This window comes from Protopterus annectens, chromosome 5.part1 (assembly GCF_019279795.1).
Source record: "Protopterus annectens isolate FY-2018-M chromosome 5.part1, PAN1.0, whole genome shotgun sequence".
In the NCBI taxonomy this organism is placed as follows: Eukaryota; Metazoa; Chordata; order Ceratodontiformes; family Protopteridae; genus Protopterus; species Protopterus annectens.
This window is the reverse complement of record NC_056736.1, coordinates 605,656,930-605,669,625: the sequence shown is the minus strand read 5'-3', so window position 1 is coordinate 605,669,625 and position 12,696 is coordinate 605,656,930. Positions and strand designations below refer to the sequence as shown.

At 44.0% G+C, this 12,696-nt stretch overlaps 1 protein-coding gene across 2 annotated transcripts in view; it reads right to left on the bottom strand.

Moving 5' to 3' along the window:
- Positions 1-12,696, bottom strand: part of PDS5B (PDS5 cohesin associated factor B) — a 3,703,643-nt gene that overhangs the window by 534,604 nt on the left and 3,156,343 nt on the right. The gene's annotated exons all lie outside the window — the stretch shown is intronic.

Below are 12,696 nucleotides of genomic sequence, written 5' to 3'. Positions count from 1 at the left end.
CTGTACTATGTTCTTCGTGTTTCACTGTTGCAGTCATTACATTTGGGTAGAGTCCCAAAGCTACGGTTGGGAGGCTGGAGCTAAACAGCGTTAGGAGCGGCTATGAGGCCCTGCAGAACTGCAGTGGCAAAGCCTGCCCTGGATTTAGAGTAGAGTAGAAGATGATAGTGCTTTGTAAAGGTATGCACTGAATTCTAAGTAGCAGCCTCTAAAATGTCCTTGGTTGGTACTCCCGTGAGAAAGGCTGCTGAAGTGGCTGCAGCTCTGGCTGAATGTGGCCTAATGCCCTTGGGCACTGGCTTGCCATGGTGTAAGTAGCAGAAACGAATGCAGTGGCCTATCCACTTTGAAATAGTCTGCTTTGAGATAGCCTTTCCTTGTGATCCTGCAGCATATGCCATTAGTAATTGCTCTGTCTTTCTGAAAACTTTGGTTCTGTCCAAGTAGAATCTAAACAGTCTGAGTACGCCCAAAGAATGCAGAATTCTCTTCCCCTTGTTCTGTGGATTTGGATAAAAAGTTGGCAGATGAATAGTTTGGTTAAGAGCCACACTGGACACCACCTTAGGCATAAATGTTGGGTTTGTCCTCAGAGAGAACCTGTCCGGATAAAAAATGATAAAAGGTTCCACAGCCATGAGTGCCTGTAGCTCTGAAACTCGCCTTGCAGAAGTTATTGCTAGGAGCAGAGCTGTTTTCCAAAATAAAAACTTTATATCAGCAGTAGCAGCTGGCTCAAAAGGAGGCAGGGTGAGTTTTTCCAAGACATAGTTGAGGTCCCATGCTGGCATTGGAGATCTCCTTGGAGGCCTTAAATTTTTGGCTACTCTGAGGTACTGCTTTAATAAGAGATTAGAAAAGATTGGTGGCTCTGTATTGTAATGAGCCGAAATGGCACAGGCATGAATTTTAATAGATGAAAAAGGTAGGCCTTTGTCCAGCATCTCAGTTAAGTATTACAAAATCTGAGGAATATTTGGCACAGCTGTATCAGTTCCTTGTGCCTGGTTCCAAGCACAGAAACTCTTCCATTTTCCAGCGTAAGATTTTCTAGTACTAGGCCTTCTGGCTTCCAAAATGACATCCATCACAGCTTTACTGAGAGGTGTCTTTTGTATGACTACATTATCCGCCATGCTGCCAGGTTTAAAGTGCTGAGTTGGCTGTACAGGACCGGATTGTTTTGCTGGGAGAGTAGATGAGGTATTTGAGGTAAGGTCCAAGCTGGGCATTGAGACAAGTTCCTTAGTATTGGATACCAGTACTGGCGGGGCCAGTCTGGGGCAATTAATATCATCTTTGGCTTTTCCTGTCTGACCTTTAGGAGTACCTTGGGGAGGAGAGGCAGTGGGGGAAAGGCATATACTGATAGGTTTTTCCAGCTGAAAGATAGGGCGTCCACTTTCCATGCTTGTCTGTGATAAATCCTTGTGCAGAATCTTTTTAGTTGGTAGTTGTGAGGGGAAGCGAATAAATCTATGTCCGGGCATCCCCATTTCTTTGTTAACATGCTGAAGACTTGTGGATCCAGCTGCCACTCGTGGGGATCCATGAGGTTTCTACTTAGTGCGTCCGCCAGAGTATTTTTCCTTCCTGGCAGGAATTGTGCCTGCAGATGTACTTGGTAAGTCAATGCTGTGTCCCACAAAGTCATGGCTAGTCTACAAAGGAGATAAGAATGTGTGCCCCCCCCTGCTTATTTATATACCACATGACCGTGGTGTTGTCTGCCTATCAGTAGTTGTCCCGGATGAAGTAGGTCCTTGAAGGCCGTCAGGGCATTTTGAACCGCTAGCATCTCTTTTTGATTGCTATGTAGATGCATTTGGTTTGAGGTCCATGTGCCCTGAATGCATCTTTCTGCCAGGTGGGCCCCCCCCCAAGCATAATCGGATGCATCCGTTGTTAGGGTCTGTCTGACTGGGGGTAATGTGAATGGCTGTCCCTTGTTTTGGTGACAAGCCTTTGCCCACCATTGAAACTCCTGTTGCAGGCAGGGAATGAGAGTAATCATAGTTTCCAGGCTGTGGCAATGTTGAGTCCAAACACGTTTTAGGTACCACTAAAGTTTCCTCATATGCAGTCTTGCATATGGAATTAGTAGGATGCAGGATACCATGAAGCCTAAAGCCTGCAGAATCTTTCTTGCAGATAACTGGGCCTTTGTTGCCAACATTTTGAAATAGGTAGTCAGTTGCCTTTGTTTCTCTGGTGTGAGATAAGCCATCTGGGCAGTTGAATTTAAGCTTGCACCTAGGAATATTATCTCTTGAGAGGGTACTAGTTTTGATTTATTTTCATTGACTGTCTACCCTAGGCATGTTAGAAGTCTTTTCACAAACGCCAGATGCTGTAGAAGAATGTCCTTGTTCTCTGCTTTAATTAGACAGTTGTCCAAGTAAGGATATATTTGTATTCCTCTTTGTCTGCAAAATGCAATTACTGGTGTCAGGCACTTTGTAAAGACCCTGGGCGCAGTAGATAAGCCAAAGGGCAGTGCAGAGAATTGGTAATGCATTGAGCCAGCCTTGAATCTGAGGCATCTTCTGCATATTTGTCTGATTGGGACATGCAGGTATGCCTCTTTTAGGTCTAAAGTCACAAGCCAAGCATTCTTGCCCAGCATGGGCAGAAGCTGCTGCAAAGTCAACATCTTGAATTTTGGTATATCCAGGAATGTGTTCAGAATAGATAGGTCCAGTATTGGTCTCCAGGCCTTGTCCTTTCTGGGTACCAAGAACAATAGAGTAAAATCCTTGTCCCTGCTCTTGCTCTGGTACTTGTTGAATGGCCTCCATGTCCATGAGGGATGAGACTTGTTTTTGTGCCTCTGCTCATTGATTTTTTGGCAGACCTGGCCAGCCATTTGCCTTTAGCAGGGTATGGAAATGGAGCTTGTAGCCTTGTGACATGATATTTAGAATCCACTTGTCCTGGGTTATGATGTGCCAATTTTAAGAAAAAAGTGCAAATTTTCCCCCTAAGGGTGCTGCCATTAGATAAGTGCTTGGAGAAGGCAGGGGGAAGTCATTGGGACTGTTTCCTGTATGGTTGTGATTTGTCTTCTCCAACTTTGGAGGTAGAAGCACCCGATTGCTTTGACCTGTATAAACTTTGCGCCTGGGATCTGCCTCTAGGGCGTCTGGATCTTCCCCTTTGAAGTCTGTCTGACACAGGAAAGGACCAATTCTTTATTGGCCAGTGTCTACTAAACCTAGGTGATGTACTTGTAAAAAATCTTTGACAGTTTGCATAGATTTAGCTTTGTCCTCCATTTTCTTTAACACCTCTTCTGCCTTAACACCAAACAAAGTATCATCCTGTAAAGGTGCATCTAATAATTTAACTTTGACATGATTAGGCAGATTTTGTTCCTTTAAGCAAGCATGCCTCCTAATCACATAACCAGTAAAGTACAGTTGTGTACCTATCATAAATGTAGATGTTCGAGTGTATTCACTGTTGCAGTCATTACACTTGGGTTATCCTGCTGGCAGACGACACGCAGTCGGCCCGAGTTCCAAATCTTGGTCCGGCGTCGGTTGCTGTCGCTTCTTCCCTGAAGTCAGTGCACAAGGGGTATAAAAGTTGCAACAGATGCTATTTTCTTCAGTTTTCCTTGCCCCAGATGTCAGGTGCCCCCAGATAGGAAGGCTGGAAAGATAAAATTATGCCAAAAAACATGCATATATATTACTATAAACATTTCCTTCATCTACAAGCAAATACACCACATAGGTAGTATAGAGATGAGAAGTACAGAAAAGTCCCAGCAATGGAAAAAGGGGGATGGTGGGTGGGTAACCTGGACTGAAACAGTGAATACACCCGAACATCTACATTTATGGTAGGTACACAACTGTACTAAGTTTGTGTTTCACTGTTGCAGTCATTACACTTGGGTAGAATCCCAAATCTGAGGTTGGGTGGCTGGGTCTAAATTGGATTTCGAGAGGCTAACAAGCCCTGCAGAACTGCAGTGGTAAAACCTGCTCTGGATTTAGAGTAGAGAGGTAAGTGGTAGTGCTTGGTGAAAGTGCACTGAGCTCCAGGTTGCAGCTTCTAATATGTCTTTGGTTGGTACTCCTCTGAGGAAAGCTGCTGAAGTGGCTGCTGCTCTGGTAGAATGACGCCTAATGCCCTTAGGCACTGATTTGCCATGTTGTGCATAACAGAAGCGGATGCAGTGTCCTATCCATTTAAAGATTGTCTGCTTTGTAATAGGCTCCCCTTTTAATCCTGCAGCATATGCTACAAACAGTTGCTCAGTTTTTCTGAAAGCTTTTGTTTTGTCCAAGCAGAATCGTAGCTGTCTGTGTATATCCAAAGCGTGCAGAAGTCTCTCCCCTTTATTCTGGAGATTTGGGTAAAAAGAAGGTAAATGAATGGTTTGGTTTAAGGCCACATTGGAGACCACTTTTGGCATGAATGTTAGGTTTGTCCTAAGAGAAACCCTGTCCCGATGAAAGATGAGGAAAGGTTCCACAGCCATTAAAGCCTGTAACTCTGAGACTCTTCTTGCTGAAGTTATTGCTAGGAGCAGAGCAGTTTTCCATGACAAGAATTTTAGATCAGCTGTGTTGGTTGGTTCAAAAGGAGGCAGGGTGAGTTTTTCTAAAACAAAACTGAGGTCTCAAGTAGGTACTGGTGCTCTCCTTGGGGGTCTTATATTTTTTGCCCCTCTGAGGTACTGTCGTAGTAGAGGATGTGAAAAAATAGGAGGTTCCGTATTGTAATGAGCTGAAATGGCAGAGGCATGGATTTTAATAGATGAGAAGGATAAGCCTTTGTCCAGCATCTCAGTTAGGTATTGTAAAATCTGAGGTATGTTAGGGACAAGTGGTTGGAGCACTTGTGCCTGGTTCCAAGCACAGAATCTCTTCCATTTTTCTGCATAAGATTTCCTAGTGCTGGGCCTCCTGACTTCTAAAATGACATCCATAACAGCTTTAGAGAGAGGTGCAGTCTGAGTGGCTACATCGTCTGCCATGCTGCCAGGTTTAAGGTTCTGAGTTGACTGTGCAGAATCTGATTGTTTTGTTGTGTCAGAAGATGAGGAATTTGAGGTAGAGGCCAAGCTGGGCCTTGCGACAAACTCTTTAGGATTGGGTACCAGTGCTGGCGTGGCCAGTCTGGTGCAATCAGGATCATTTTTGGCCTTTCTTGTCTGACTTTTAGTAGCACCTTGGTGAGAAGAGGCATCGGAGGGAAGGCATAGACTGTCAGGCCTTTCCAGCTGAATGACAGAGCATCCACTTTCCATGCTTGAAAGTGATACGTTCTTGTGCAAAATTTCTGTATTTGGTAATTGTGAGGGGAGGCAAAAAGATCTATGTCTGGGCGTCCCCATTTCCTCGTTATCATGCTGAACACTTGGGGATTTAGCTTCCATTCGTGAGGATCCATGAGATTATTGCTTAGTTCGTCTGCCAGTGTATTTTTTGTTCCTGGCAGGATTTGTGCCTGCAGATGTACTTGATAGGTCAGTGCTGTGTTCCACAAAGTCATGGCTTGTCTGCATAGGGGGTAGGAATGTGTGCCCCCTTGCTTGTTTATGTATCACATAACTGTGGTATTGTCCGTCTTTATTAATAGTTGCCCTGGATGTAGTAGGTCCTTGAAAGCTATCAGGGCATTCTGTACAGATAGCATCTCTTTTTGATTGATGTGAATATGCATTTGTTCCTTAGCCCATGTGCCCTGAATACATTTTCCTGCCATATGTGCCCCCCAGGCATAATTTGATGCATCTGTTGTTATTGAATGCCTGGCTGTGGGCAAGGTGAAAGGCTGTCCCTTGTTGTGGTGACAGGCCTGGGACCACCATCAACACTCCTGCTGTAGGCAGGGAATTAAAGTTACGATTGTCTCCAGGCTGTGACAATGCTGAGTCCAAACACTTTTTAGATACCATAGTAGTTTCCCCATATGCAGTTTTGCATATGAAATTAGTAGAATGCAGGATGCCATGTAGCCCAGGGCCTGCAGACTTCTTCTTGCAGGGAGCTGGGTTTTTGTTGCCATCATTTGAAAGTAATGAGTCAGTTGCCTTTGCTTGTCTGGCGTGAGATAAGTCATCTGGGCAGTTGTATTTAAGCTTGCACCCAGGAATATTATCTCTTGAGAGGGCACTAGTTTTGATTTATTTTTGTTTACTGTGTACCCTAGGCAAATTAGCAATCTTTTTACAAACGCCAGGTGCTAGAATGTCCTTGCTCTCTGCTTAATTAAGGCAGTCGTCCAAGTAGGGATATATTTGAATTCCTTTTTGTTGCAAAATGCAATTACTGGTGCCAGGCATTTTGTGAAGACCCTGGGCACAGAATATAAGCCAAAGGGCAGTGCAGAGAATTGGTAATGCATTGAGCCTGCTATGAATCTGAGGTATCTTCTGCAAGTTTGTCTGACTGGGACATGCAAGTATGCCTACTTGAGGTCCAAAGTAACTAGCCAAGCCTTCTTGCCCAGCATGGGTAGAAGCTGCTGTAGTGTTAACATTTTGAATTTTGGAACATCCAGGAAAGTATTTAGGATTGACAGGTCCAGTATTGGTCTCCAGGCTTTGTCCTTTCTGGGTACTAAGAAAAGTCTTGAGTAAAATCCTTGCCCCTGTTCTTGCTGTGGTACTCTTTGAATAGCTCCCATGTCCATGAGAGCAGCAATTTGTTTTTGCGCCTCTGCCCATTGGTTTTGTGGCAGGTCTGGCATACCTCTTGATTTTGGAAGTGTGTGAAAGTGGAACCTGTAACCCTGAGAAACAATATTCAGTACCCATTTGTCCTGGGTGATTATGTGCCAATTTTTTGAGAAAAGTGCTAGCTTTCCCCCTAGGGGTGCTGCCAAAAGGTAAGTGCTTGGCATCTGTAGTGGGAAGTCATTGGGACTGTTTCCTATAAGATTGTGATTTGTCTTCCCCTCCTTTGGAGGCTGAAGCACCCCATTGTTTAGGTCTGTCGGAGCCTTGGGGCTGAGATCTGCCTCTTGGGCTTCTGTATCTGCCTCTTTGTGGCCTGCCTGACACCGGAAAGGACCAATTTTTTGAAGGCCAGTTTCTGCTAAACCTACGTGGTTGAACCTGTAAGAAATCCTTTACTGTCTGCACTGATTTTGCTTTATCTTCCATTTTCTTTAACACCTCTTCTGCCTTAACACCAAACAAAGTATCATGCTGTAGTGGAGCATCCAATAATTTTATTTTAACATGGTCAGGTAAACTTTGTTCTTTCAACCAAGCATGCCTTCGAATAACAGAGCCTGTAACTGCGGCTCTACAAGAAGCCTCTAATGAATCAAAACCACATTGTAAAGTAAGCTTTCCCACTTGTTCAGCTGCATGCAATAAATCCTGCATTTCCTTACTGTCAGGACTTTCTGAGATTGACACCATTTTCTGCTTTAACAATGACATGAGATACTGTTGATACTTAAGCATGTGAAACTGACAATTTAAAGCCCTTACAGCTAAAGTAGCAGAAGTGTAAACTTTTTCCCCCCATCTGTCCAGAGCTCTGGAATCCCTATCTGAGGGTACAGGATTTTTAGCAGTGGAAGCCCTAACCCCTTTAGGACCCTGAGAAATTGTTTCTGGATCTGCAGCAGGGTTTTTGTAAAGAAATTTATGAGAGTCAGGGACCCTGTAGTACCTTGTCTGGCTTGACTGGTGCAGGGGGTAAAGAATCAGGAGTTAGACTGGATTCAGATAAAACATCATCAACAATATCAAGCACAGGGGGAACAGCCAGGGGCCTGTGCTGGGGCAATAAAAGAAAGTCTATGAGCCTTTTCTTGGATTCTGAGTAATCCTGGCTCTCCCAATGGAAATGCTCCCTCATGGTGTGCAGGGTTTCCCCAAAAGAATAATCCTCAGGCGGAGAGGCTTAAGGTATAGACTCTTCTGCATCAGAGTCCTCATAGGGAGAGAGAGAGTATCCTTGACCAGGAGAGGAATCAGAGAAAACAGAAACCTGGTCAGAGGAATCATAGTCAGCGTCTTGCCTAGGCCTTTTGTCAGGAGGGGGATGGGAACACCTGATTACAGTAATTAGGTCTTCGGCCATTTTAAGCATCTGTTTCTTTGGCATGGATGACTGTTCAGTAGAATGCTGTACTTGCTTCCTTGTCTTTAATGGTGTTTTTAACTTTGCCTTGGCTGCTGTAGTGGCCTTAATTGTAAGCTGTGAAGGTCTGAAAACACCCTCAGAAGCTGATGCCTGCTCAGCAGCTCCAGAACCATCTGAGGGAATAGTTTCCGTAGGTCCAATACCTTGAGTTTCCACAGGCCTCGGAGTTTCCACAGGCCTCGGTGTCTCCACGTGGCTGTAAGATACGGCCTGTGGCTCTAAGGTACTGGGTGTCAGTGGCTGCAAAAGCGCCTCACTGAGAACTGGCAACTGGCCTAGAAGAGGCTTCGTCGGTTTTGGACCTCGGATGCCTGTCCTTTTCTTTGTCTTTGCATTTTTTATAAATTCCAGTTGTCGGTTATTCCGACGGCATTCTGTAATTAAACTTTCGGCCAAAATAATGCAAAGCAAAATCAAACTGATGTTTAATAGTGCGTTTGTTGAATCTAGCACAAAATCGACAACTAGTAACGTCGTGGTCAGGGGCCTAGGCAAGGAATACAGTAACAGTGAAAGTCCTTATGAGGTATTTGCTTCCCACAAGAAATACAATTATTAACTTTTACTGACATCGGTCTGGAGCAAGAAAAAGTTTCCCCAACAGGGTACTTAGCTTTATTGAAGACTTCGGTTCTGAAACTCTATTTCGAAAATCTCAGGAATCGGCCGACCGGCACTTGCAAACTGCTTTTGCTTCGGGCACCGCGCGGCAAGAACGACTGAAGAAAATGGCGTCGGTTGCATCTTTTATACCCCTGGCACACTGACATCAGGGAAGAGGCGACAGCAACCAACGCCGGATCAAGACTTTGGAACTCGGGCCGACTGAGGGTAGCCTGCCGGCGGATAACCCAAGTGTAATGACTGCAACAGTGAAACACGATGAACATCACATTTGCCTGCAGCCTCAAAGGCAGAGCTCGAAGGAGCCAGAGAGAGGCTCTGATCCGAGAAAGCAGGTTTCCGAATCACCTCAACCCACTCCATCGGCACTACCCCCCCCCCCCCCCCACCGAGGTGGAAGCCAGAGCCAAACTGTCAGAGGAGCAGAGACGGCTCAGAAAACTTCAGAGTCGAACGCTGCACCTCGCATCTGATAGGCAGGATTCAGCTCAGACAGTTCTCTGGATCAAAAGGGATTAAAGGTTTTAGAGACATTGTCAGATCTGAGGATATCATGATCCTCGGATCAGAGACTGATGAATCTGCATGGCTGGGATCCTGTGACTCAAAAGCAACAGAAGGTGTTAGAGGAGGAACTTGCAGGTTGCGTGGGGTGGAAGATCAGATAACTTGACCCATAAGGTTAGGTGCTGAAGCAAAAACCATCGGGCCCCTGTGCTGAGAGGATCTTCCTCATCACTCTCTTCACATCTTCTTCTATGAGGCTTCTAGAGGAACAAGTAGAGTAAATGGCAGGGATGCTGGTCTCTGTAGCAATGGCAGTCTGTCAGGAATTGGGTCCACTGATGTGCAGTATCTGGTCCAAGGGCAACACAGAGTATCCGAGAGTTCTGTGTGATCTGATAAGGGAGGATCCAATGGTTTTGAGGTCTTCTTATCTGACTTGGCCAATGTACGGTCCGTAATGTCTCTCTTCAACTTAGTAGGATCTGAAGCAGTAGTCAGATCCTGTACACTCTGCTTTTTCTGATCTGGGATTGAAACCTTCCTTTTTTCCTGACCGTCCTAAGAAGAAAATTCTCTCAAAAAAATTTTTTGAAAAGAGGTCAGGTCCCCAAGGAGGTACTTATTTGTCAGAGCCTCTGGCCTAAAAAAAGGATGACTAGACACAACACTGATAGGTTTGCAAATGCAGACGAGCTGCAAGAAAGTTCTGAGTTTTTCGTGCATCTGCATATGTCCCTCTTATACCAATATGTCAGCTCACTCTAAGGGCAGACATATGGTACATAAAGAAAGAGCCTCAGTTCTGAAGACTGGCCAGATATAACTGTGTAATAGGGACCTTATGAAAAACATCTCTAATGCTATTGTGAGAATTGCAGTATTGAGCATGGCAAGAACTGAAGAAAACTAGCAATTCTTATCAATTAAGAGCAAGTCCCACACCTAGTTATGATTCTACATAACAGTGTCTCAAGACTTGTGATGGTCTCTGCCTGGATAAAGCACAGCTGAAGAAACTCTGGCTGAGAGAAGAACCAAAGGCAGATAAAACCAAATTCTATGACTTACTCTTACTGCTACAGAGACCCTCCCTGAGAGAGATATTTTGGAATTTCAGAGGATCCATTACTTCTTTTTCAAGATATCTATATACTCTGCCACAAAACAGCTTCACATTCCATTTCCTTGAAGACAGACTATCTTTATGTTAGGTTGGCCTGATGTAGTACACTCAGTCAGCAATAGAGAAAACTCTTCCTTCAACAAACAAAAACAGTTTGCTGATGTCTAAACTCATGGGCAACCTCATCAGCAGCATGACCTGACTAGCTTACAGAGGTCAAGCATAACCTGCTATTAATGCAATCACAGACCTCCCTGTGAAGGTGCACACATTCACAAAGTCAAAACAGCTTTGCCAGTACTTCAAGCAGCCTAGTCAGTCTCCTTGTCAAGTAAGCATGCAAATCTGGATTCATATAACAGTACAGCTTGTATGTACCAGTGAAACATCAGTCAATGAGTCTTAGAGTCATTACACAATGCAACCACTTGTGTCAGACAGTAACAGGACTCCTAATAAACTAGAGAGGGAGTGGACAGAATCTGCAGTTTACATACTTTCCTTTTTAAGTAAATGGGCCAATCATGGCAAGGTAATAAATGAAAGGAAAACAGCCAGTTATAATGCAGTCACTGGTAGCCACGCCCAAGTACTTCATGTAGTATGTTTGAAGCATGAAGACAGGAACCAGGGAACTATAATCCCCATCAAAACTGAAGACAGTTCAGAAGCAGAAGTATATCATCCAGTGAATGCTTTAGTAAGGATTTATACCATCTTTTGTACACTCAGGTTTGCTCCAAGTATTTAATATGTGATACAAAAGTCCTTTGGGTAAGTCAGAGTACTTTTTGATGCAAGGTGAAGGAAGAAGGCAGTGACTACATGGAAGTTGTCTTTCACAACAGTAAAGAAAAAAGTTATGCACTCACCATAATGTTCCATCCGAGTTGTTGACTTCATTCATCTTCAACCTGTGGGTTCACATCCAAGAATCAGATCCGACTTGGCTGTATACCAAAGCTCTAGGATCTGAACTCTGAGCTCCTCCCCTACCCATAATGCCATGCTCTCCCCTCATCCCCTCAGATCGAGTTTGCTGCTGTTAACACATGTAATGTCTCCAAAATAACTATTTTCAATATACATATATAGAAAGCTAAAAAAACACTTCAGGAGCTCAAACCGGAAACAATGAGTACTGGCAGCATATCTGCCAAGTCCCAATTCATTTGTAAGGGGAATGGAGGGAGAGAGGGAAGGCTGAAGATGAATTTAGTCAACAACTCAGATGGAACGTTATGGTGAGTACATAACTTCTTTATCTGAAGTTGTTGACTTCATTCAATCTTCAACCTGTGGGACAAAGCCCTCAGGTACATTAATCTTAGGAGGCCCTCACTGAAAGATATTCTGGAGCACTGCGGAACCAAAGGATGCCCTGTTTCTGGAAATAACGTCCAATCTGTAATGAAATATAAAGGTATGACAGTTTGCCCAAGTAGCAGCTGCACAGATCTCATTGATGGAAACTTTAGACTAAAAGGCTGAGAACGTGGACATAGACCTAGTATAACAGCCCTTAATTTGAACAGGTAAGGAAAGTCCTTTGGAAGAATACATAAGAGAAACACAGCTGGTGATCCAGTTAGCCAACATGACCTTGCAGACTATTTTACCCAAATTTGCCCATGAAAAAGACTTTCTAAAATGTTTTGTTCTGTCTAAATAAAAATGTAATTGTTGAAGTACTTCCAGCATATGAAGTTTACACTCTCCCTTGTTTTGAAAGTTGGGGAAAAAACTGGAAGGTTGATGACCTGACTGATGTTAGCTTCAGAAGCAACCTTGGGCAAGAAAGGATTAGTAGGCAGAGTAACTCTTTGTGAAAGAACAAAAGGTGGCTTGGATGATAAGGCTTGGAAGTTCAGACACCCTCTTAACAGAGGTGATGGCCACTAAGTTTTTCAAAGATAAGTACTTCAATTCAACTTTCGCTGAAGGCTCAAAGGGAGGCGCAACCAAAGCTTGCAAAACCATGCAAGATCACAATGGGGAGTGGGACTTTTGACTGGCAGATGGAGCAGAAAAGTACCCTTCAGAAAAATCTTACACAGTTAAGTAGACGCCAAAGAAGACGAGCTTTCCCCAATATGAAAGGTGGAAATAGCTGTCAACTGAACCTTCACAGTAGAGAACTAGCTCCCCTATGGAAAATAGATGCTAAGAAATCCAGGATGGCAAGAACAGGTGCTGTAAAGGGGTTTAAATGTTGTTGATGGCCCAAATTTAAAATCTTTTTCATTTGCTATTGCATATTTTTCTGGGGGAAGGTTTATGTGCTGCATCAAGATTTTTTTCACTAGGGATGAAAGCCCAGGA